This window comes from Mobula hypostoma, chromosome 7, assembly GCF_963921235.1.
Source record: "Mobula hypostoma chromosome 7, sMobHyp1.1, whole genome shotgun sequence".
NCBI classification, from domain to species: domain Eukaryota; kingdom Metazoa; phylum Chordata; class Chondrichthyes; order Myliobatiformes; family Myliobatidae; genus Mobula; species Mobula hypostoma.
This window is the reverse complement of record NC_086103.1, coordinates 63,780,951-63,806,827: the sequence shown is the minus strand read 5'-3', so window position 1 is coordinate 63,806,827 and position 25,877 is coordinate 63,780,951.

The following is a 25,877-nucleotide window of genomic DNA, read 5'->3' as shown; positions in this document are numbered from 1 at the left end:
AGCTTTAATTTTGCTGATAGTAGATATTACAAGAGTTATGTTTGAGAAAAAGTCACTGGCAGAGGTTTTTGGCTGCGAGATGTTGGTGATGAATTACACAATAATTTGCAAACTCACTTCGAATTTCTTTTTCATAAATGCCACTAAGCTATCATGGTGACCTGTCATAAGACCATAAGACAAAGGAGCAGAAGTCGGCCATTCGGCCCATCGAGTCTGCTCCGCCATTTTACCACTCTCCCATTTAGTCCCACTCCCCTGCCTTCTCACCATAACCTTTGATGCCCTGGCTACTCAGATACCTATCAATTTCTGCCTTAAATACACCCAATGACAGTTGACTCATCCACTTGTATCCCAAATTCTGTTTTTTGTAGCTCTGTGCATAGTTGATATTCAATGTCTTCACTCATTTCATCAATACGACGAGCTACAGAGTTATTACTCAGAGGAATTGATTTTAAAATACTGGTATTCATTTTGAGAATTTCTCATACGGCAGGCTTTATTATTCTTTCACCGATTGTTTGAGATTTTCCACACTTTGCTATCATTTTGGAAATGATATAAGAAGCACTATCGAGGTCATTTTGACAAATGATTCAAGTGGGCAACCCTTTTCAGTGGATCAATCCCCAGTGGATGGGGATCTCCCATCCACTGCTACCAACCTTATAGTTCCCACACCCCGCACTTCCTGTTTCTACCTCCTACCGAAGATCCACAAACCTGCCTGTCCAGGTAGACCCATCATCTCAGCTTGCTCCTGCCCCACCGAACTTATTTCTGTATACCTCGACACTGTTTTATCCCCCCTTGTTCAATCCCTTCCCATCTATGTTTGTGACACTTTGAATCTTTTCAATGATTTTCAGTTCCCTGGCCCCCACCGCTTTATTTTCACCATGGCAAAAGGGATATGCCAATCACCTGCACAGCTCTTGGCTCCATCCCTTCCCCTCCTGTCTTCTCCTATCATTTTGGATCTCCCCCTACCCCTCCCACTTTCAAATCTCTTACTATCTCTTCTTTCAGTTAGTCCTGACGAAGGGTCTTGGCCCGAAACGTCGACTGTACCTGTTCCTAGAGATGCTGCTTGGCCTGCTGCGTTCACCAGCAACTTTGATGTGTGTTGCTTGAATTTCCAGCATCTGCAGAATTCCTCGTGTATCAGTATTAGTGTGGAGTAAACAGAATTACGGAGGCGTGAGAGAGGGAGTGACCAGAATTGATTGGAAAAGAACACTGGCAGGGGTGATGGCAGAGCAGCAATGGCTGGAATTTCTGGGATCAATTTGGAAGACAAAGGATATATACATCCCAAGGAGGCAAAAGTATTCTAAAAGAATACTTGGAAGATCACTACTAATCCCTCCACAATCTTTTCATCTACCTCTTTCAGAACCCTAGAGTGTAGTCCATCTGGCCCAGGTAATTTATCTACCTTTAGACCTTTCAGCTTCCCAAGCACCTTCTCTTTAGTAATAACAACTACTGACACCCCATGACACTATTGCATGTCTGGCATTTTGCTCGTGTCTTTCACAGTGAAGACTGACACAAAATACTTACTCAGTTTGTCTGCCATTTCTTTGACCCCTATTACTACATCTTCAACTTTATTTTCCAGTGGTCCAAAATTCACTGTCATTTCTTGTTTACTCCTTATACTGTATTACTGAAAAAAAAAATATCTTATCCTGGGATATCTCCATATTTGCATCTAACGTTCCTAACAAAGCTATTAAATCTTTCCATGTGTTCAATATAAAAGCTACCTTTCACCTCAGTTCAGATTGTACTATTCCAGTAGGGCATGGTTTATGCAATTACATTTTACATTGCCCTAAATGAAGTAATGACTATAATTTTCCTTGAAGATATCTATCAGCAGACCCCTATCGAGTAAAAATACATGGAACAATACATATTTCATGTGCAGAAATAAAGCCTGTAACTCTCTTCCATGCAATTGGATAGGATCTTGTTATTTAGGGTATGTTTTTCCTGCTATGAGACATACACAAACCTTTATCTTTACCTCCTGAGTCTAGAAGTAAACGAGACATTTCAGAAGATCGTTTTGTATCAATTTTATTCCCATTTTTGTTGTTGCAAGGAGTATGAGAGAGATTAAAAACGTTGCTGCATCTTTAGAAGGGGTGAGCAATGATACTGCTGATGCCTTGGGAAAAAGTAACAAAAATTGTCACCATGTGTAAGATGGTTCTTCAGAATCATATGGCATTGGATCTTCTCATAGCGGTTGGGGATGGGGGAACATGTGAAATTATAGAAAAGAAGTGTTGTACTTACGTACCTGATGGGTCTGAAGGCATAACTGATTTGGCTGAACATATTTATAAAGAAACAGCCGAAATATATCAGTCTGATGGATGGGATTTCTTTGATTGTATTCATTTAAGTCTCAGAAGCTGGGGTTGCTCAATATTATGAGTCATATTATTTGCACTAACATGGTTTATCATAATTTACCTCTTTTTTGCTTGTTTAAGGCTGATCATTTATAGAAAAGTTCAAGCTCACGTAAGTGTGCTGACTAATTAGTCTAATCATGGCATAATCATATGAATACTTAGATGAATATATACCCTTTGATACTTCTGAGCTCATGCAGTTTTTGATTATTTTATACTTGACACAGAAACCACAAGTCTTTCTGCCTCTAAATTTTCAGATGTTGTGATTCTAAAATGTGTGATTTAGAATCAAAGTGGGGGGGATTGTCAGTCTAGACGGTATAATTGTTATTTTCTTTGCATGTTAAAAATTAATTACCTGCTTCCATTTTATATAACTAGTTATATACATGAAACTGTTTATTATATTTCCTAGTGGTCACAGTATGTATATGCAGTTATGCAGTATGATTCTGGAAAGCTCTGGAACCTTCTCTTGGTATTGCAATATTTCAATAGGGGCTATTTGATTGGTTAACTCATCTATGAATTTGAATTGAATGCTTCTTATCTGTATGGTATAAGGAGGCTCTGCTATCTTGTGCTTATTCTTTCCCTTCTGCTATAAGCCTCTGCTTCTGTTACTGTCAGTTTTCGATTTTCTTTATTCTATGAACGCTTAATAGAATGATTAAGAAGCAACACATTTTGTGCCTCTTTCCTGCCAAACATCAAAATCCAACAATCCCTTTTCCCTACCTATATAGCTAGCAACAATATGTACCATGACTTCTGGCTGCTAATCCTCCTCCTTAAGAATGCTGTGGATCCAGTCTGAGACATCCTGAACCTGACACCTGGAAGGCAACATACCACCAATGTGTCTCGTTCATGTCCACAAAATCTCCTGTCCGTTCACCTAACTATTGGATCCCTTAGCACCACCATTCTCCTCTTCTCCCTCCCCCCACCCCACCCCGCCACTTCCCTTCTGAGTCTTAAAGCCAGACTCAGTGCCAGAGACCTGATCACTGCAGTTCTCCCCTGGTGAGTCAACCCCTCTTTCAATAATACCCAAAGCAATATACTGTACTTGTTATTGAAGGGAATGGCCTCAGGGATACTCTGCACTGTCTGCCTATTCCCTTTCCCTCTCCTGACTGTCACCTAACTACCTGCTCCTACAATTTGAGTGTGAGTGCCTCTCTGAAGCTCCTGTCTATCAACTTCTCATTCCCCTGAATGATTTGTAGGTCATCCAATTCAAGCTCCAGTTCCCTAACACTGTCAGGAGCTGCAGCCAGATGCACTTCTCACAGGTGCAGTCCTGAAGGACATTTCACACATTGTGCAAGAGAAGCACACCACTGCCCTAGGATCTAGTCTTGGTGCTCTACCTATGCAATAGTAATAAAGGAAAGGGAATTTGGACAGAAACCTCACCTAAGCATTGCATTTTAATTTAATTTCCAACTTGTTTTCTTTGCCTATGAATCTGTGCCTGTTATTCTATTATCATGAGTGTTATTCCTCAATATGGCAAATGATGCTTTTATGGATTGTGGTGTGATATTTTCAGCTTGTGATTTTGCAGCATTCTCTAGTGCCCTGAAACTTGGAGAGCCATTCTCCATTTCCAGTCATGTTCCAGGATGACATCTGATTTCATGCATTTGCAATTCATTCAAATTTCATGCAGTTTTTGAAGCCTGTTGATAAACCACTGATGCATTAACATCATGCACAATCAAAAGATTAAACTATCCTCACTCTATGCCTGGTCGAATTCAGACAATCTGACACATCGCATTGAAGCTGACTTAATGAATGGCCCCAGATGTTTGAAAAAGCTGCCAATTGGCTACATATAACCTTTTCCCTCTAATTTGTCCCTCCATTTCTATTCTCAATAGAGATTCCTATGATTATTTCTTTTGGTCACCCTTATTCTGAACTCATCACGGCCTCTATTTTCATCTCAGTGATGTGTTTAAAGCGTACCTGAGAATATTACGCTTTGAATTTTCACGCACTTCTCATTATCATGTATTTGCAAATCCTCCTTTCCTCACAGCATCCTCTCACTAACACCTAGTTTCGCACTCTTCAAAATCAAAATCACACTTCTTCCTTCCCTACTTGCTGTTGCTTTTTTTCTGGATACTCCCTGCCGAAACATCAGTATTTCACACCACCACAGCATTGACCAATGTACTTAGCCTTCTTTCTATGCAAGAAAGTTATTTATGTGAATCTCTTTTGTCTAATACGCCAATTTCATAGTGCTCAGTTGGGATGTGAGAATTGGAGGCAGATTAGCTTATTGTTGGATAAGCAGTCTTTATTTTATCCTCAAGTACATCAAGGAAGTATCTGTGTGTCAGTAAGTGAGCTCTTCCTTCCATTCTGCCCTTTCCCTCATTGATATCATATGCAAATAAAACAGAAGAAAAACATTACAGCCATATTCGGGCAAAGTGTCTTAACACAGTTTCAAAGACTGGTTACACAGGACAACAAAGATTTTGCTTCCTGAATACCTTTAGGTGTATCATATGAATTTTGGGCTACTGATCATGAAGATCGCCATGAAATTTCCTTATCACACACCATTTTTTAATAAACTTAGGTTTATTATTTCAATTCATAATTCAAGTCAATTAAAATGTTGCCTACAATGTAAGCTGAAAAGTTTCCTATCTTATCCAGGCATGTTTGGGGATGCTTAGGCAGCGTGGCTGCTGCACGGCAGGACAGGTTTTAGTAATAATTATTGGCTTCAGGACTGTAAGGTTGGAATTTGCTATTACCAAGCACAAAAATTTCTATGAAGGATTTTGATATTTGAGACAGATGCTTCCCAGAATAACTGATGCCAAAATTAAAGAAATGATTTTTGTTGGTCCACAAATCAAACAGGTCATCAATGACAGGCAATTTGAAGAATTTCTAGTGGGACCGGAAAAAATCATATGGAAGGCATTCAAGGAAGTTGTTGAAATTTTTCTCGGCATCTACAAAGCACCAAACTACATGCAGCTGGTTGAAAGCATGCTTCAAGCATATAAAACCATGAAATGTAACATGTCACTAAAGATTCATTTTCTGCATCCCCATTTAGACTTCTTTCCTGCAAACCTTGGTGCTGTTAGTGACGAGCATGGTGAAAGGTTTCACCAGGACATTGCGGTCATGGAGAAAAGATACCAGGGCAACTGGAATCTATCAATGCTGGCGAATTATTGTTGGACACTTAAGCGAGAAGCCTCAGACAGTGAGTACAAATGAAAATCATTAACAAAATATTTTTAACTTAGTTGAACTATTGCAAAGCATCAGCACCATTATGCAATTAAACACATTATATTCAATAAAAGTTAATTTGTTGTTTTTCAAAATTCCTAAGTGATACAAGTATTCTGAAATTATATTTGTGTTCATCTTCAAGCAGTCTATCATAAACAAAAAAATTCTGAGGAAACAACACTTTTGAAAAAATTTTTTGCCAGTGTTATCACACAGACCAGTGACCTGGAGCAGGGGGCAGAGTGGAAGCTATCAAAGATAGCCGATGACACAAAAATAAATGGAAGGGTATGTTGTGATGAGGATAACAGGACTCTTATGAAGGGAGTTTACAAATGGGTGGATAGGTAGTGTAGGCAGGTAAAAACTTCGCAAATAGAATACTTTGCAAACAGCACCTCTTTCACCTTGGGTGGTTGAAGAAGTTTGGTATGGGCCCCCAAATCCTAAGAACTTTCCATAGGAGCACAACTGAGAGCATCCTGACTGGCTGCATCACTGCCTGGTATGGGAACTGTACTTCCCTCAATCGCAGGACTCTGCAAAGAGCGGTGCAGACAACCCAGTGCATCTGTAGATGTGAACTTCCCACTATGCAGGACATTTACAAAGACAGGTATGTAAAAAGGGCCCAAAGGATCACTGGGGATTCAAGTCACCCTAACCACAAACTGTTCCAGCTTCTACCATCTGGGAAATGATACCGCAGCATGAAAGCTAGGACCAACAGGCTCAGGGACAGCCTCTTCCACTAGGCCATCAGACTGCTTAATTCATGCTGACACAACTGTATTTCTATGTTATATTGTTGTTGCACATACTATTTATTATAAATTGTTATAAATTGCACATTGCATATTCAGACGGAGATGTAACGTAAAGATTTTCACTCCTCATGTATGTGGAGGATGTAAGAAATAAAATCAATTCAATCCAATTCAATAAAGTGCAGTATTGTGAGGTCAGGAAAGAGGAATCAAAGGCAGACTATTAATTTAATGAAGATAGGTTGCAAATGAGTGAAGTACAGAGTGATCAAGTGTTCATGTGCAAGAAGCTTAAGATGTTAACAAGGTGGTGCAGGATGCAGTTAAGAAGATAAACGGCACATTATCTTTATTGGAAGAGAGTTAAAGTTTAGAGCTAGAGAAGTCTTGTTACAATTGTGCAGGATGTTGGTGAGGCCACACCTGGATTACTGCACACAATTTCCCCTCATCTAAGAAAGGATTTAGTAGAAATACAAGCTATTCAACAGGGATTCACTGGCTGGGAAGGATGCCTGATCACAGCAGCCTAAAGAAGCTGAATCTATATTCTTTGCAGTTTTAAAAAAAATTAGGGTAATCTTAATGAAATATATAACATCCAGGGGATGGGCATGACAGGGTAAGATTTTGAAATGTTTCCTCTGATGCAGTAGTCTCAAACAAGGGGATATTGATATAAGATGAGAAGGCAATCACTTAAAACTGATGTGTGGAGAAATTTGCTCTGACAGAGAATTGTGACACTGGAATTTTCTAACACTGAGAGTTGTAGGAGCCAAAACACTATTCAAAGTGGAGGAAGATAAATATTTGAATGGTTGGGGAACTGGGGAACTGACAGAAAAAGTAGTCATGCTTGGGGCAGATTAGTCATGATCATAGTAAATGGTGAGACAGGTTTGAGGGGCCACCCCTGCTTCTGCTTTCTTATGTTCTTTACATCTTTTTCAGCATTCTAGATCTAAGCATTGGATTCCAGACTTTAGCCACAGACCCACTATCTAATCTATTTTCCTTACATGTCTAACCAGTCCCCAGCTTTACATGCTTTCATGTTCCTCACATTTCACTGACTTTCTAAATAATTAACACACTTTCTGATTCTTTAGTATCTCTGCATCACTTACCCAGGGTGATTTGTTATGATCCCCGCAGAGTTTGTGTGCATTTGGTTTTCCTTCCCTCCTGCCTCTCTAACAGTGTGTGTGCCTGACTGACTCAGTGTTGAAAAGCAAATCATTCTTGGGACATTGATTAACCTCTTGACTCCTCACCGTGCCAGCTGACCAGATGTGAATTTCTTGTATTTTTAGGGCTTGTTTCAGATTTCCAGCAATTGAAGTTGGTTTTTCTGCATTTTTGATGAATTCCAATAGCTTTTTTAGACAGCACTTCTGATTCATTTATTAGTTCTGTTCCAAAATTCCAGTCACCCAAATTAGAAAAGGAAATGAGAATTCCAAAACATAACTGAAATTTCTAGGATGAAGATAAAGAAAACATAATTGAGACAAATTCACATTTTATCTCAGAAGTTACTGAAACAGCATGGTTAAATGTAAAATCATTTGTCCATAGAGAAGTTATATTGTTCCTCTTCTAATTCTTTTAATTCTACATTACAAACATTGCAAATGATGTAAATGTGCTCACCTGTCAATAATATCATCCCATCATCACTCTTTAGAGACTAACAGTCTTGCTGTGCCTTTCTGGTATTTTATGTTTCACTTATTTTTGTTTATTATTTCTGCCCAGAATGAAAGACCATTAATTATTGTCTAACACCCTTTGCCTCTGGAAACATATGGCCTGTCAGCCATTTCAGAGCATACTGAAACCTAACAATATTAGTTGATTGGGAGAAACTTACTGTATGGGACGATTATAAAAAATTATGGTTCGTCCATAAAACCAGGACGCACCAAAAGAGTCAGACTAGTTATGCTCACAGATATCGATTTTTCAGATGACATAGTCCTGCTCTCTGACCAGATGAAGGAAGCACAGCAGTGGAAATTGAGTGCCATAAAGTTGGACTTCACCTAAACGCTAAAAAGACAGAGTACATGGCGTTTAACTGCGACGAAGGTACTCTCAAGACCATAAAGAATGATACCATTAAGAAAGTCTTTGATTACAAGTACCTTGAGTCAAGAATGATGAGTTCGGAGAAGGACATAAAGATACAGAAGACGTTGGCATAGACGGCTATGAACGACATGAAGGAGATCTGGAAGTCGAACCTGACCAGAGGGCTTAAAAAGAGGATTTTCATAGCAGTCATAGAGTCCATTCTCACGTACGGATGCGAGACATGGACACTCACCAAGACTATGTGAAAGTCTCTAGATGGTTGCTATACTCGAATGCTCCGAATGGCTCTTGACATGAGCTGGCAACAGCACATGACGAACATCGAGCTCTATGACGGCCTACCGATGCTCACCACTAAAATCGAGGTGAGAAGATTGCATCTAGCAGGGAACTGTCTACGCCACCCCGAGCTACCTCCAGCCTAGTCATCATATGGGAGCCCAAGCACGGGAGGATGAACCCTGGGCGCCCTCCCAAGACTATGGTCAACACGCTCCTAGAAGACAGCAGCGTGGTTAATGTAGATGAACTGAACACACTGATGAGGGAGAGGGAGAAGTGGAGAGTCCATCATCTTGCCCGACACTGGCTCCCTAGGCCTGAGTCAAAGTAGTAGTAGTAGGACTGTATGGGTCCTACCCAGTTACAGATGCCTTATTTTATGGACAACCTGTTCACATGAGGGAGCGTTTGGGAGTCTGGAAGGAATAATGCGATGGATTTGCAAGTTGCTGCGGGCCTGGAGGCATCTTCTACCAGGTGAGAAGGGGCCATCTTTATGTGGTTTCTCTCCTTCAAGCCTTGACAATCTGGAGCCGGGTCAGGCTGAGCAGAGCCAGGAGCACCGAACAGACTCATCCACTCACTCATCAAGACAGTGAAGCCAGGTGGTGGTTGTTTTTCCAGTGCCTGCTCACTCTCCTGTCCCAGCTGCATCAGTGATCCTCTTTCACAGACTTGCTTTCCTAATTACAAACAGTTTGGATTATGAGCAGTTCTCAGGAACACACACAAAATGCTAGAGAGACTCTATTGAGGAAAACAAAACAGTCAAAATGTCAGGTCCTAATCGACAGTTTTGGCTCAAAATATTGACCATTTATTCCTTTCCATAGATGCTGCCTGACCTGCTGAGATCCTCCAACATTTTGTGTGTGTGTTGTTTAAGATTTCCAGCATGTGCAGAGTATCTCCACCTGCCCAGCAGTAGCTCCAAAAAGATGGCCAGGCCTGGATGGTGGGGATCTTTGATGATAGCCCTTTTGAAGCAGCATCTCCTGGAGATACTGCCAGTGGTGGGAAAGGATGTGTCCATGATGTACTGGGCAGAGTCCACTACTCTTTGCAGGCTGTTACATCCCTTACATTCAAAATGCTGTACTAGATCATGAGGCAACCAACAGGGATATTTTCAAAAGTACAACTGTAGAATTTTGTTGGAGTTTTCAATGACGAGCTGAACTTCCTTAACCTCCTAAGAAAGTAAAGACGCTGGTGCATACCTATATGCAGAGCCCAGAGCAGGTTATACAATATGTAAGTACCCAGCAAATTAAATCCGCTGCCTCTCTTCACTGCCAATGCCTAATGTGGACCATAAGACCATAAGATATCATAGCAAAATTAGACCATTCAGCCTAACAAATCTGTTCTGCCATTCCATCATGGCTGATTTATTATCCCTCTCAACTCCATTCTCCTGCCTTCTCCCATAACCTATGATGCCCTTATTAATTAAGAACTTGGAAGCCTCTGCTTTAAGTATACCCAATAACTTGGCCTCCTCAGCCATCTGTGGCAATCAATTCATCGGAATCACCACACTCTGGCTAAAGAAATTCCTCCTCATCTCTATCCTAAAGAGACATCCTTCTTTTCTGAGGCTGTGCCCTCTGTGTGAAACTCTCCCACTAGAGAAAAACTCTTCTCCACATCCACTCTGTATAGGCCTTCTAATATTTGATAGTTTTTAATGAAATACCCCCTCATTCTTCTAAATTCTAGTGAGCACAGGCCCAGAGTTGTCAAACGCTCCTCATATGTTAACCCTTTCATTCTCAAGATCATTTTCATGAGCCTCATTTGGATTACCTTCAATGCCAGCATATCCTTTCAGAGATAAGGGCCCAAAACTGCTCACAATATTCCAAGTGCGGTCTGACCAATGCCTTATAAAGCCTCAGCATTACATTCTTGCTTTTATGTTCTAGTCCTCTTGAAATGAATGCTAATATTGGATTTGCCTTCCTTACTATTGACTCAATGTGTAAATAAACCTCAGGGAATCCTGCATGAGGATTCCCAAGTCCTTTTGCACCTCCAGTTTCTGAATTTGCTCCCCATTTTATAAATAGTCTATGCTTTACCAAAGTACATGACCATACACTTCCCTACACTCTATTCCATTTGCCACTTCTTAACCTATTCTTCAAATCTTTCCAAGTCTTTCTGCAGCCCCCCTGATTCCTCAAACCTACTTGCTCTTCCACCTACCTTTGTATTCTCCACAAACTTGGACACAAAGCCAACAGTTCTGCAGTCCAAAACATTGATAAATCACAGGAAAATAAGTGACAACAAGAAGTCCCGACTGTGAATTCTGCAGAACACCATGAATCACTGGCATCAAAACAGAAAAGGACCTCTTTATCCCACTTTTTGCCTCTACCTGTCAGCCTATCTTCTATCCAAACTAGTATCTTTCCTGTAATACCATGGGCTCTTATCTCGTTTAGCATCCTCATATGTGGCACCTTGACAAAGGCCTTTTGAAAATCTAAGTAAGCAAGATCAACTGACTCCTCTTTGTCTATCCTGCCTGTTATTTCCTCAGATAATTCCAACAGGCACAATTTCCCCTTCAGAAACCATGCTGACTTCAACCTATTTTATTATGGGCCTCCAAGCACCCCACAAGCTCATCCTTAATAAGGGGCTCCAATATCCTACCAACCTCCAAAGTTAGGCTAACTGGCCTGTCTTTTGTCTCCCTCTCTTGCTAAAAGGTGGAGTAATATTTTCTATTTTCCCATCCTCCGGGAACATTCCAGAATCCAGTGATCCTTGATAGGTCACTACTAATGCCTTCACAATCTCTTCAGCTTCCTCTCTCAGAACCCTTGGGTGTAGTCCACCTGGTTCAGGTGACTTAACTACCTTCAGACCGTTCAGCTTCCTAAGCACCTTCTCCCTGGTAATGACAACAACTCTCAATTCTGCCCTCTGACACTCTCAAATGTTTCACCCTGTTCGTGTCTTCCACAGTAAACACTGATGCAAAATACTTACCTGTCATTTTTTTGTCTGCAGTTACTACCTCTCAATTTCCAGCAGTCCAGTATCCACTCTCTCCTCTTTATATCGTTGAAAAAACTCTTTTAGTATCCTCTTTTATATTATTGACTAACTTAACTTCATATTTCATCTCTACTTTCCTTATTGTTTTTTTTCAGTTGCCTTCTGTGTTTTTAAAACTTCCCAGTCCTCTAACTCCCCACCATTTTTTGCTATAGGACATGACCTCTGCCTTGCTTTTGTGGTGTCTTTGATTTTCCTTGTCAGCCAATGTTTTCTCTTCCTTCTTTTAGAATATATATATACCCTGAAGCTTCTGAATTACTTCTAGATTCCCCAGCCATTGCTGTTCTTCCGTCATCTCTGCTAGTGTCCCTTTCAAATCAACTTTGTCCAGCTCATATAGTCATAGAGTCATAGAAGCCTACAGCACAGAAACAGGCTCTTTGGCCCATCTAGTCCATACCAAAGTCTTAATCTGCTTAGTCGAATTGACTTGCACTCAGACCACAACATAGAAACAAACCCCTTGGCTCATTAGTCCATGCCGAAGTCTTATTCTGCCTAGTCAAATCGATTTTCACCCAGACCACAGCACTCCCATACATGTACCTATCCAAACTTCTCTTAAATGTTCAAATTGAACCCGCATTGTTACGTACCCCGTAACTGGGTTGCCAAACCAGCAGAAATGGATCACTCAGTTGGAGTCTGGATTACTAGAACTAAGAAAGTTTTATTAAAGAAACAAGCAACACAGTAATCGAAAGGATAATAAATGCAACAGTTCAGCAATGATAAACACACATGTGTACAGAATTAAGATAACAGCATCAATCAAGCTCTATCGTTGTCTAGGGGTAAATGACCAATTTCAAAGTGACACAAAGTTCAGTCCAATTTAGTTCAGTTCGCAGTAATCATTGCCATGGCGATGGACAACGTGGGGAGAGGGAGAGAGAGAACGACTGATCATTCAGAACGGCTTCCTCTCACAGACCGGCGATAATTGCTCACAAGCAGCTTTCGGGCGATCCTTTGTGATGTCACCTGAGGTCACCGACTGTTACCCCTCCTCCAGATGCGGTCGATCCTCTGCAGTGAACCCGGCACCCAAGCGAGGGTGGACACACACCGGGTTCCCGCTGATCGTACCTTTCCACCCTGTGCGTTTAAGGCTGATCCCCCGATCAGCCGTCCAAGAGCTTTCCACCGACTTGTGAGAGGCGCACCGCTTCCAGGGTCTCGTTACCTCGGGGTGTCGTGTGTGTCCTGCCTTAGCGAACCTGTCCCTTTTTATCCCCCTGCTGGGGTATCGCCTGTCCATCACTTCGAACAGTTCAGGGTTCAAAGGGGGAGCCGCTCCAGACAGCTCTCTCTCCCGTCCTTTCATTACACATCTCCAGATCGCCTGTCCATCACTTCAAACAGTTCAGGGTTCAAAGGGGGAGCCGCTCTTGACAATATTCAGACTGATGGCTCCTTTATTAACACCTCCAAATGCTGCTTCATTGTGTGCCTTATCTCTCCTTCCCCTGAGGACAGGTGGCAGACCAACTGCTGATGCCACTGGTGCTATCCCAGGCCAGCAAACATCTTAATTTATGTGTATTCTCGACACAGCATCCACCACTTCCTCTAGACACCTCATTCCACACTCCCACCACCTTTTGAGTGAAGATGTTCCCCTCATGTTCCCCTTAAATATTTCACCTTTCACCCTTAATCCATGACCTCTAGTTCTAGTCTCATCTGATCTCAGTGGAAAAAGTCTGCCTGTATTTGCTCTATCTACAACCGTATATCCCTCACAATTTTGCATACCTCAATCAAATCTCCCCTTATCAGAATCAGATTTAATATCACTGGCATACGTCATGAAATTTTTAACTTTACGGCAGCAGTACAATGATGTACATGATAATTAAATATAGAGGAAAAGACTGAGTTACATTAATAAATATGTCTATTTAATAGTGAAGTTAAAATAGGTAGTGCAGAATAACAGAAATAAAGTCGTGAGATAGTGCTGATGAGGTCAATGTTCATCTAGAAATCAGATGGCAGAGGGGAAGAAGCTGTTCCTGAATCACTGAGTGAGTGCCTTCAGGCTTCTGTACCTCCTTCCCAGTGGTAACAGTGAGATGAGGACATGTCCTGGGTGGTGGGGATCCTTAATGATGACGCCACTTCTTGGAGATGTCTTGGATACTATGGAGGCTGGTTCCCAAATTTCTGCAACTTATTTCGATCTTGTATAGTAGCCCTTCCCCCCAACCACACCTCCATACCAGACCTTGATGCAGCCAGTCAAGATGCTCTCCATGGTACGTTTGCAGAGGTTTTTGAGTGTTTTAGTTGACAAACCAAATCTCCTGAAACTCCTAGTAAAATATAGCTGCTGTCTTGCCTTCTTTATATCTGCCTCAGTATGTTGGGACCAGGTTAGTGCCTCAGAGATATTGACTCACAGGAACTTGAATTTGTTCACTCTCTCCACTTCTGATCCCTCTATGAGGATTGGTTTGCGTTCCCCTGTCTTACCCTTCCTGAAGTCCACAATCAGCTGTCTGGTCTTGCTGACATTCAGTGCAAAGTTCTTGTTGCAACATCAGTCAACTAACTGGTATATCTCATACCTGTACACCCTTTCATCGCCATCTGAAATTCAGCCAACGATGGTTGTATCATCAGCAAAATTATAGATGCAGTCTGAGCTATGCCTAGCCATACAGTCATGGGTGTAGAGAGAGTAGAGCAGTGGGCTAAGCACACATCCTTGAAGAGCACCAGTGTTAATTCTCAGCAAGGTGAAGATATTATTTCCAATCCGCACAGATTGTGGTCTTCCAGTTAGCAAATCAAGAATCCAATGGCAGAGGGAGGTACAGAGGCCTGGGTTCTGTAGCTTTTCAATCAGGACTGTAGGAATGATGCTGTTAAATGTTGAGCTATAGTCAATAAGCAGCATCCTGGCATGGGTATTTGCATTGTCCAGGTGATTCAAGGCTTTTTGCCGCCTGCTATCTGGGACTATAGGAGTCAATCGGGACTTGGAGACTTTTCTTTTTCGTGCTCATGGTCTGTTCTTTCTTAAATTATGGTATTGTTTTGCACTGCTGTAACTATATGTTATAATTATGTGGTTTTGTCAGTGTTAGTCTTTGGTTTGTCCTGTTTTTGTGTGGTATCACCCTGGAGGAACATTGTATCATTTCTTAATACATGCATGCATTTCTAAATGACAATAAACGAGGACTGAGTGTCCTCATAATCTAATCTAATCTTTCCTGCAGGTAGGTGACCAAAACTGCACTTAATACTCCAAATTAGGCCTCACCAATGTCTTATACAACTTCAACATAGCACCCCAGCTCCTGTATTCAATACTTTGATTTATGAAGGCCATTGTGTCAAAAGCTTTCTTTACAACCCTATGTACTTGTAATGCCACTTTTAAGGAATTATGAATGTGTATTCCTAGATCCCTCTGTTCTGCCACACTCCTCAGTGTCCTACCACTCACTGTGTAACTTAGCCTGGTTTGCTATTCCAATGTGCATCACCTCACACTTGTCTGCATTAAATTCCATCTGCCATTTTTCAGCCTATTTTTCCACCTGATCCAGATCCCGCAGAAAGCTCTGATAACCTTCATTACTGTCTACTACACTCCCAATCTTGGTGCTATCCGCAAACTTGTATATCCAATTTACTACATTATTCAATAATTAGATAACAAACAACAACAGACATAGCACTGATCCCTGAAACACACCACAAGTCACAGGCCTCCAGTCCGAGGGGCAACCACTTACTACCACTCTATGGCTTCCCTCACAAAGCCAATTTCTAATCTGATTTACTAACTCAATTTGAATGCCAAGCAGCTGAACCTTCTTGACCAAACTCCTATGTGGGACCTTTTCAAAGCCTTGCTAGAGTCCATGTAGACAACATCCACTGCTTTGCCTTCATCAGCTTCCTCTCTCACAAGCTCCTCTCTCATGCCTCTATAGCTCCCTTTACTCCATTGTAATACTGATGCATTTTAATTTAGCTTCAGCCTCTCAAACTCTCGGATGACATCTATCACATTATAATCACTGGCTCCAAAGGGTTCTTTTGCATTAAGCTCTCTAATCAAATCCACTTCATTACACAACACACAATCCAGAATTGCCCCTCCTCCAGTGGGCTCAAACATATGGTGCTCCAAAAGCTATCCCATAGGCATTCCTCTAATTCTTTCTTTTGGGATCCACTGCCAATGTGATTTTCCCAATCTACCTGCATATAGAAATCCCCATGACTTTTGTAACATTGCCCTTGTTACATGCCTTTCCTGTCTCCTGTTGTAATTTGTACTCCACATCCTGGCTACTGTTTGGAGGTCTGTATTTCACTCCTATCAGGGTCTTTTTAACCCTGCAGATTCTTAACTCCACCCACAAGGATTCTACATTTTCCGATCCTATTTCACTTCTGTCTGAGGATTTGATTTCATTTTTTACCAACTGAGCCACCACAACACCTCTGCTTACCTGCCTGTCCTTCCAATACAATATGTATCCTTTTATGCTCATATCTCATTCATGATCTTCTTTCAGCCGTAACTCAGTGATACCCACATTACACTTGCCTACTTCTAACTGCATACAAGATCATCCAGCTTATTCATATACTGTGTACATCAAATTTAACACCTTCTATCCAGTATTCATTACGCTTTTCAATTTCGCCCCCATGTTACCAGAAGTTAAATTACTATCCCTTTCTAAACTTCTTGTCTCTTTATTTATTTTGGAGACTTTTGTAACCTCTTCCACACGCTTCTTCCCTTTTACTTCATCCTCAACTCCCCAAACTGTTAAACAATATTTCCCAATCTGTTAGACTGGCACCTGTCCGCCTCCCCCTTTCCCTTCCTAAAGTCAACAATCTGAAGAGTCTGAAGTCAACAGTAGGCTCTCTAATGTTGCTAACACCGAGAAAGCAGGTGTTTTTGCTGCACCACTTAAACAGGTGTCCTATCTCCCTCTGCTACGATGACTCATCAATGCCCCCGATTTATCCAACAAAGCAAGTGTCATTGGCAAATATGAATGGCATTGGAGTTGTGCTTAACCACGCATTCGTGTGTGTATTGGGAGTAAAGCAGGGGTTAAGCAGAGCCTGGAGGTACACTTGTGTTGATGATTGAGGAGAGAATATTGCTCCCATTTATCTCTGTTGAGGTCAGTTTATGAGAAAGTCAAATTTCCAGTTGCAGATGGGTTATTATGATAACCACCACAAAAGTTGGTGATGTTGTAGATAGTGTTGAGGATTGTCGAAGTTTACAGAGAGACATTGATAGGATGCAGAAGTGGGTTGAGAAGTGGCAGATGGAGTTCAACCCAGAAAAGTGTGAGGTGGTACACTTTGGAAGGACAAACTCCAAAGCAGAGTACAAAGTAAATGGCAGGATACTTCGTAGTGTGGACGAACAGAGGGATCTGGGAGTACATGTCCACAGATCCCTGAAAGTTGCCTCACAGGTAGATAGGGTAGTTATGAAAGCTTATGGGGTGTTAGCTTTCATAAGTCGAGGGATAGAGTTTAAGAGTTGCGAGGTAATGATGCAGTTCTATAAAACTCTGATTGGGCCACACTTGGAGTACTATGTCCAGTTCCAGTCGCCTCACTATAGGAAGGATGTGGAAGTATTGGAAAGGGTACAGAGGAGATTTACCAGGATGCTGCCTAGTTTAGAGAGTATGGTTTATGATCAGAGATTAAGGGAGCTAGGGCTTTACTCTTTGGAGAGAAGGAGGATGAGAGGAGACATGATAGAGGTGTACAAGATAATAAGAGGAATAAGGTGGAATAAGATAATAAGGTGAATTGATTATGGGGAGCAAGGACATGGCAGACCAATTGAATAATTACTTTGGTTCTGTCTTCACTAAGGAGGACATAAATAATCTTCCAGAAATAGTAAGGGACAGAGGGTCCAGTGAGATGGAGGAACTGAGCGAAATACGTGTTAGTAGGGAAGTGGTGTTAGGTAAATTGAAGGGATTGAAGGCAGATAAATCCCCAGGGCCAGATGGTCTGCATCCCAGAGTGCTTAAGGAAGTAGCCCAGGAAATAGTGGATGCATTAGTGATAATTTTTCAAAACTCGTTAGATTCTGGACTAGTTCCTGAGGATTGGAGGGTGGCTAATGTAACCCCACTTTTTAAAAAAGGAGGGAGAGAGAAACCGGGGAATTATAGACCGGTTAGCCTAACGTCGGTGGTGGGGAAACTGCTGGAGTCAGTTATCAAGGATGTGATAACAGCACATTTGGAAAGCGGTGAAATGATCGGACAAAGTCAGCATAGATTTGTGAAAGGAAAATCATGTCTGACGAATCTCATAGAATTTTTTGAGGATGTAACTAGTAGAGTGGATAGGGGAGAACCAGTGGATGTGGTATATTTGGATTTTCAAAAGGCTTTTGACAAGGTCCCACACAGGAGATTAGTGTGCAAACTTAAAGCACACGGTATTGGGGGTAAGGTATTGGTGTGGGTGGAGAATTGGTTAGCAGACAGGAAGCAAAGAGTGGGAATAAACGAGACCTTTTCAGAATGGCAGGCGGTGACTAGTGGGGTACCGCAAGGCTCAGTGCTGGGACCCCAGTTGTTTACAATATATATTAATGACTTGGATGAGGGAATTAAATGCAGCATCTCCAAGTTTGCGGATGACACGAAGCTGGGTGGCAGTGTTAGCTGTGAGGAGGATGCTAAGAGGATGCAGGGTGACTTGGATAGGTTGGGTGAGTGGGCAAATTCATGGCAGATGCAATTTAATGTGAATAAATGTGAAGTTATCCACTTTGGTGGCAAAAATAGGAAAACAGATTATTATCTGAATGGTGGCCGATTAGGAAAAGGGGAGGTGCAACGAGACCTGGGTGTCATTATACACCAGTCATTGAAAGTGGGCATGCAGGTACAGCAGGCGGTGAAAAAGGCAAATGGTATGCTGGCATTTATAGCGAGTGGATTCGAGTACAGGATCAGGGAGGTACTACTGCAGTTGTACAAGGCCTTGGTGAGACCACACCTGGAGTATTGTGTGCAGTTTTGGTCCCCTAATCTGAGGAAAGACATCCTTGCCATAGAGGGAGTACAAAGAAGGTTCACCAGATTGATTCCTGGGATGGCAGGACTTTAATATGAAGAAAGACTGGATGAACTGGGCTTGTACTCATTGGAATTTAGAAGATTGAGGGGGGATCTGATTGAAACGTATCAAATCCTAAAGGGATTGGACAGGCTAGATGCAGGAAGATTGTTCCCGATGTTGGGGAAGTCCAGAACGAGGGGCCACAGTTTGAGGATAGAGGGGAAGCCTTTTAGGACTGAGATTAGGAAAAACTTCTTCACACAGAGAGTGGTGAATCTGTGGAATTCTCTGCCACAGGAAACTGTTGAGGCCAGTTCATTGGCTATATTTAAGAGGGAGTTAGATATGGCCCTTGTGGCTACGGGGGTCAGGGGGTATGGAGGGAAGGCTGGGGCGGGGTTCTGAGTTGGATGATCAGCCATGATCATAATAAATGGCGGTGCAGGCTCGAAGGGCCGAATGGCCTACTCCTGCACCTATTTTCTATGTTTCTATGTTTCTATGAATAGATAGAGTGGATAGCCAGCACCTCTTCCCCAGGGCACCACTGCTCAATACAAGAGGACACGGCTTTAAGGTAAGGGTGGGAAGTTCAAGGGGGATATTAGAGGAAGGGTTTTTACTCAGAGAGTGGTTGGTGTGTGGAATGCACTGTCTGAGTCAGTGGTGGAGGCAGATACACTAGTGAAGTTTAAGAGACTACTAGACAGGTATATGGAGGAATTTAAGGTGGGGGCTTATATGGGAGGCAGGGTTTGAGGGTCGGCACAACATTGTGGGCCGAAGGGCCTGTACTGTGCTGTACTATTCTATGTTCTATTTTTGATCATTATCACTAAAAGTAGCTTTTTAGTCAAACTTCATTTAATTACTTAGATCAAATAACTCTGTTGCCACTACGGGGTTCATATTCATGTCTCCATTCCATTTAGCTTCATTATCTGCCCTTCTCAGTGAATCCAAAAGGCTCATTTATTCTGTTGTTATTACCTCAAAACAAGTATGTGCTGCTATTTGTCATTGATGAAACAGCTGTTTTGTGCTTAATAGAAGAATATGTTCTAAGTATAGCCATGAGTTCTGTTCACTGAGTGATACAATCAGCCCTCATCAAAGCAACAGGATGTGACAATCGGCATCGGTATGAAGGATGGAATCCAACACAGAACAAAAGCCAGTATCACAGAGAAAAGGAAGAATACCCCAGGCTGCTCCAGCATAATTCCCTTTAGTTAACTAAATGTATTTCAGACTTTTGAAATCTAAATCTATTCTGCAATCATACAAAGGAACTGGATTCTGGGTTAATTCTTAAGTGAGCGCTCACATAGAACATGAGGTGGGTGGAGGGAGCTCATCAGTTTATCTCATGGCAGTCTTCAGATGCTGGAAATATCTTGGTCTGGCCTCTGGCACCTTGCTCAGGATTCTATCACAGTTTTGGAACTAGTTGCTTATTAGAATAGAAGAAAAATAAGATGCTATAGCATGGGTCCAGTTACCCAAGATGTGGTATGAGAAAATGTACAGTGGCTGGTCAGTCAATGCACCATCTGATGCCACAAAAATTATTGAGTAATCTTTGATTTGAATAGTCTATATGAAGTCTTTTTAAAGACTTTCAATTCGTAGCAATTCATTTACAGTACTGTGAGAAAGTCTTAGGCACATTTACAGTCTATATAGCTAAGACTGTATTTGACAATGTGGAGAGGAGAGTGAGTTTGTAAATCTGGCAGGAACAAAGAATGTTGGGAATGGTGAGGGCGGACCACTACGAGAGGGGTGTGAGATCACTGGCAGAGAAGGAGTGCCAGGGTGGATGATGGCACAGGTGCAGACACACCCAGCGCTGAGACACCAGGCAAGGTCATTTGATTCCAAACAATTGGTTTATTGATCATTACAGAATGTCTCTCTGGTGCTTCCCTCCCCTCCCCCTTTCCCTTTTCCCAATCATGGTTCCACTCTTCCTGCCCCCTTCCCACTCTCAGTCCACAACAGAAACCCATATTAGAATCAGGTTTATCATCACTCACATATGTTATGAAATTTGTTTTTTTGGCTTGTGGCAGCAGTACAGTGCAAGACATAAAATTACTACAGTACTGTGTAAAAGTCTTAGGTACCCTAGTTGTATAAATGTGTCTAAGACCTTCGCACTGCACTGTATATACTATCAACAACAAAGTTGTAATTACAAGGAGATGCTGACATTGCAATTGATTGACGATCAATCTACATATTGCCTCTTAACAGCCAGTGTCAACAGAGTCACTAACAACCAAGTTAAAGAGTAATGAAGCAAGAACTACCTATTGATTTTCATTAGGAAGCTCATCAAAAACATTTCAATTTAGGAGAACAGCAAGGAGCAAACTTTGGCAGAACTTGAGACCCCATGAATTTACAGATGAGTTTTTTTGTCTAAGTAGCTTAAGCAAATAATTTGGGAATATCAACTGAGCCACTAATATGTGGGATTTGTGGCGAAAGACAGGTATTGCATTATGGCTTTCTCTGTGATGTACAGGATGTAAATGACATGCATATTTTGAATCTCCTTGGCTAACATTAAGATGCATTTTATACTTTGTTCAAAACTAGTGAAACTCTGATTACAAAGTAATAGATACATTGCTAATTACACCTTTGGAGAGGCTTTATTGAAATGGATCTTGCAACAGAAATCTGTGAATAATATCAGATTTGGAGGGGATGTTCAATTCTGAGGTGGTGACAACAAACTACAAGCAGGGTTTAGACAGTCACTGTGTGAAACTCCTCCCTCCCCCCCCCCCCCGCAGAACATTTCATCAAACACTTCCAGAAGGAAAAGAAGGCCAAAGTTAAATTAAAGTAAATTACAGCTGGATACCAATAAACTTTTAGAATGAGCAAATAGTGACAAACTACATTCAACAGGAATAAATGGGAGGTAGCATATTTTTGAAGGAATGAACAGAGAGGTCACTTGGTGGTAGTACATTTCAAGGTGGGATAGCAGAACAAGAGGTGGCAGTATACAAACACTCCAATAAATAAAAGGTGTACCACAATCCAGCAAAGGCAAAAACAAAAATTAAATCAAACACTAAGGTTTGTTTCTATATCTTGATTACAGCGTACATAGAATATTACATTCAGTTTGGATCACCAAATTCTAAAAATGATATAGAGATGTTGGAGGTAGTGCAGAAATGTTTTATAAGGACAATATTAGAAATACATACATACTCATATTAGGATGAACATATTGGATCTTTTATTTCTTTTGAGTAATGTGCAATTGGTCACCTTTTACCTTGACAGACAATTTTTGATTTATGATTGCTGTCCTCAAAATGCTTAATACCACTGTTGTACTGCATTAGACAGCTCTGACTTACTTGTGTTTTTCTGGATTTAAAAATACAACATGTTTTGTTATCACTTCGCTGATTACCAGACCACTGATTGCCTCAGACATCCAAAATTGCAACTTCAATAGCTACTATTCAGTCAACTCCACATCAAATCTAAATTCTCCTGACTGTGTGCAGTGCCCCTAGAATAAGGACTGGAGTAATTCTCAAGGTATGCCATTCATACAGCTGACTATCCCAGAGCACGATTGGTGAAGCAGCATGTTCACTTTTTGTTTTCCCCTCTTTATTAAGCATTGCCAATTTGAAATACAGAGAGAAAAAATAGCCTACCTTCCATTATTGATACACTGTTGGCAAGTTACATGCCTTCAGGCCCAACTGCTGAGATGTTTTTATCTGCTTTGTCATTCACCATGCAGGTCAGTAATGCACAATCTACTGGACACAACTTTAACCTGGTATGTCCAGTAACTCAACCATGCATGGAAGCCAGAGCATGGTAGTAGAGGGCTGTCTCTCTGACTGGAGGCCCATGGCTAGTGGTGCCGCAGGGACCGGTCCTGCTCCATTGTTGTTTTTCATCTATACCAAATATCTGGATGATAATGTGGTTAACTGGATCAGCAAATTTGTGGATGGCACCAGGATTGGGGGCGAATTGGACAGTGAGAAAAACTACCATGGCTTGCAGAGGGGTCTGTATCAGCTGGAAAAATGGGCTAGAAAAATGGCAGATGTAATTTAATGCAGACAAGTGCAAAGGTTTTGCACTTTGGTAGGACCAACCTGGGTAGGTCATACACAGTGAATGGTAAGGCACTGAAGTGTGTGGTAGACCAAAGGGATCCAAGAATACAGGTACACAATTAGTTGAAAGTGGTGTTACATGTAGCTGGGGTCGTAAAGGAAACTTTTGACACATTGCGCTTCATAAATCAACGTATTGAGTACAGAAGATGGGATGTCATGTTGAAATTGCATAAGACGTTGGTGAGGCCAAATTTGGAATATTGTTTGCAGCTTTGGTCATCTACCTACAGGAAAGATGTAAACAAGGTTGAAAGAATGCAGAGAAAATTTACAAGGATGTTGCCAGGTCTGAGGACCTGAGTTATATGGAAAGATTGAGTAGGTTAGGACTGTCATTAGAATACAGAAGATTGAGGTGAGATTTGATAGAGGTACACGAAAGTGCAAGGGATATAGATAGCATAAACGCAAGCAGGCTGTTTCCACTGAGGTTAGGTGGGAGTACAATCTGCCCCTTCCCTCTACAGTCCTGATGAAGGGTTCTGGCCCGAAACATCAACTCATCGTTTCCACGGATGCTGCCCGACCTGCTGAGTTCCTCCAGCGCGTTGTGAGTGTTGCTTTGATCCCAACATCTGCAGATTATTTTGTGCTTATAAGTTAAGGCTGAAAGGTGAGAAATTTAAGGGGAACATAAGGGGAAGCTTCTACATTCAGGGTTGTGAGAGTGTGGAATGAGCTGCCAGCACAAGTGGTCCATGCATAATTAATTTCAACATTTAAGAGAAGCTTGAATAGTTACATGGATGTTAGGTGTATGGAGGGCTGTGGTCCCGGTACAGGTCATTGAAAGTAGGCAGGTTAAATGGTTTCAACATGGACTAGATGGGCCGAAGGGCCTGATTCTGCACTGTACTTCTCTATGACTCCCTTTGACTCATTTACTATGTGGAACACTGTGTTTATACTTTACCATAAGGTCTCCCGTTGGGATTGTATCTTCTTATAGATGGTCACAAGGCCACCTGAGACTGTTCTAATGTCAAATGTCACCATGTATTTTATTTCTCATGGGGATCCAGGTAGCAATTCTTACAAGCAAGTCAGTTTTTACAACAAAACTCTAAATCAGCTCACACCATTTCCTGCCATTGAACTGAGTTGGTTTATTATTGTCACGTATACTAAACCACAGTGCAAAGCTTGTATTGCATACTGTTCATACAGATCAATTAGTTATGCGGTACACTGAGGTATGTACAGGAAAAAATGATAGATCCAGACTAAAGTGTAACAGCTACAGAAAAAGCACAACACAGGTAACAATAAGGTGCAAGATCACAGCAATGTAGATTGTGAGGTCAAGACTCTATTTTATTGTATGAGGGAACAATTCAATCATCTTGTAACAGCAGGATAGAAGCTGTTCTTGAGCCTGCTGGTACATGCAATCACGTTTTTGTATCTTCTGTCAATGGAAGGAGTGAGAAAAGAGAATGTACAGGGTGAGCAAGGCCTTTGCTGACTGCTTTACTAAGGCAGCAGGAAGTTTTGAAGAGGCCATGGAGGGTAGTCTGGCTTTCTTAAACTGGAGAGCTGTGTCCCCAACTTTCTGCAGTTTCTTGTGGTCCAGGGAAAACTGCTGTTGTACCAAACTGTTAAGCATACAGATAAGATGCTTTCTATGATGGATTAATATAATTGGTAAGAGTCTGCTTCCTCAGGAGGCTAAATTTCTTTAGCCTCCTGAGGAAGTAGAGGTATTGGTGAGCATTCTTGACCATAATGTCTTCACGTTAAATCAGGACAAGGTATTTATGAGGTTGTCACCTCAGAACTTGAATCTTTTTACTCTCTCAGCCTCTGCACCATTAATGTTGACAAGAGCACCTTCCTGAAGTTAATGACTAACTCTTTTGTTTTGCCGATATTGTTGTCATGATACCGTGTTATTAAGCTCTCTACCTTTTTCCTGTACTCTGACTCCTCACTGTTTGAGATGCAGCCCAGTATTGTGATATCATCTGCAAACTTATAGATGGAGCTGCAGCACAATCTGGCCATACTGTCATGTGTAGGAAGCTGAGGATTTGTGGAGTGCCAGTGTTTAGAATAATCGTGGAGAGTATGTTCCTGTCTATTCTTACCGATTGCAGTCTGTTGTTCAGGAATCAAAGATTCAGTTGTAGAGAGTGGTATTGACTTCCAGAGTCTGAAGTTTGGTTATGAGTTGGGTTGGAATTATAGCAGAGGTTCCCAAGCTTTTTGATGCCATGGACCCTTACCATTAACCAAGGGGTCCGTGAAACCCAGGTTAGGAACCCTTGAATTATAGCATTGAAAGCAGAGCAGCAGTCCATAAACAATAGTTGAACATAGGTGTCTTTAATGTCCATCTACTCCAGAGATGACTGTGGGGCCAGGGAGATTCCATCAGCTGTGGACCTGTAAGCAAATTGCAGTGGGTCATATTATTGGTATCTTATTATTATTAATAAAGTATTACTAGATAAACTCTGTCAGGATATAAGGTAACTTCTGAATTAGTCACAGGCCTCCATCATTCTAATAGAGATTATAGTACTATTATGTGGTACTAGATGGCAGTACATCTCTCTTGGAGGAGGAATACTTGGTGGAAGACACAGGGGGTTTAGTAGTTCAATAGTTTGCCATTTCTCAAACGTACAGGCAGTATAGTTTATGCTAAG